Source organism: Alligator sinensis, unplaced genomic scaffold, assembly GCF_000455745.1.
Source record: "Alligator sinensis unplaced genomic scaffold, ASM45574v1 scaffold634_1, whole genome shotgun sequence".
Lineage (NCBI taxonomy): Eukaryota > Metazoa > Chordata > Crocodylia > Alligatoridae > Alligator > Alligator sinensis.
Window position 1 is genome coordinate 389,814 of NW_005842558.1, and position 1,935 is coordinate 391,748.

Below are 1,935 nucleotides of genomic sequence, written 5' to 3' on the forward strand. Positions count from 1 at the left end.
CAATGGGGGGCAAATGGGGCCTGGGGGGTGGGAAATGAGTGAGGGGGCTGGAGGGGGCAGGAAAGACCCCCATTTACCTCAGAGGAAGGCATTTAGGGGTGATTTGGGGCTGGGGGTCAAACTGTCCCACACACCTGCCTTGGATGGACAGACAGATGGACAGACAGACCAGAATGCCTGCAAGGCCTCAGCTCTTTGTGCCCTACGCTGCCCATGACTCCTGATGTCTGTGCCCCCCCATTTCTTGGGGGTAACCCATAGGCGATTGCCTCTGTGTGTGGGGGGGGAGGTGCAATGCTGGCAGGGGCTGCATGGGGGTGGGGGCGGGTTCAGCACACGCGTGTCCCTGAATGTGTCTGTGCACGTCTGTGTGCTCAGTCTGTGTCAGCCTGTGAGGTGGGGGCTGCAGTTTCATGCATGTGCCAGGTGTGTAACACTGGAGGTGTGTGTTGGAGGTGCGTACGTGTGGGTGTGCGTTAGGCTGTCATGCTGGCATCCTGTGTGTTAGTGTGCAGGAAGTAGGGTGTGTTGGGGAACCTGATGTGTCACCGTACTGGGGGTTGGGGGGGTCATATGTGTTTGCAGGTGTCTATGTGTTAGCATGTGGGGGGTAGGGTACTTGCAAGGGAGCATGTGGCAGGGTGGGCGGTACCTGTGTGTTAGCATTTGCAGATGTATTAACATTGTTGGGCATCCCATGTGTCAGCATGTGTTCACATATGTCTGTGGGTTACCACACACGATTTAGCCTGCTCTTCTGCATGGGTGCATGTATTGTCAGGTGTCCTAGGTGTTGCCACATGCTGGTGTGTTCTAGCATGTGTTTGTGTGTCAGATCTAGCCTGTTGCTCTGTGGGGAGGGGGGAGCCCCTGCCCTGGGGGTTGTTGTGGAGGGGGGGGCAGCAGACAGGCAGGGGACCCCTGCCCCCGGCTCTTCTGTGCTGCTCCCAGCTCATATCCCAAGTCCCTAGCAGACATACATGTGTGTGTGTGTGTGTGTGTGCGCGCGTGCGTGGAAGCCACAGGTGAGTTGGGGAGTGTGTCCTCCAAGATGCACATACTTGGGCACACATGAGCTGTGCGGCAAAGCCCCATGCACCTTTAAGTTCACATGTGTGCGTATATGTATGTGCACACATGTCCTGGTTTGTTTCCACTTGTTCTCACGAGCATTCATCAGGTGTCACAAGTGTGAGCTCACAAGGACAGTGAGTTCACATGGGCTCCAGTCAGCATCTGTGCACAAGTGAGGTGAGTGCAAGTGGGGGGAGGCATTGACATCTGTGTGACCATGTGTGTCCTGCCTCAGGATCCACGTGTGCAGCTGTGAGTTCATGCTTCCTGAAAGAGAGTGCATGTGAGTTCACATGTATCATTTGGTCCTCTGCATGTGCCATCCTGTGCATGCCTGGAGCTTCAGGCCAGGTCACGTGTGCGCAAATTAGTACTAGTTGCCATGTTTTTGGAGAGTGCACTGCACACACGTGACTCCACAGACTCAGGGTCATGTGTGTTGTCCAGTTCACGTGTCATTCCCCACACGTAGCCAATGGATGGCTGAACTCGTGTGCAAAGACTTCACTTATTTGTGAATCCACGTGCATATGCCAGGGCTTGCCTGTGTACCTGCAGTGGTTCCCCATGCCACGTGTGTGCATGCATGGGTCATGTGTTTCATTGCCTAGCGGCATTTCCTCTCTCGTGTGCGGGCCGTGTCCATGTGGGTTTGCCCTCTGTGGGCAAGACTGCCGCCTGGACCCATGCTGCGCGACACCCATGGCCTGACAGCAGCATGTGCTTGTGTGCATGCACGCCTCCTCATATGTGAGCGCTGGGTCCTGATTGTCCAAACGCAATTCTTGTGTCTGCCCCAAGAATTGAGTGTGGACGTCGGGAGCCGCCGTTCCCCACCGACGCCCGGCGGGGACCCCCGGA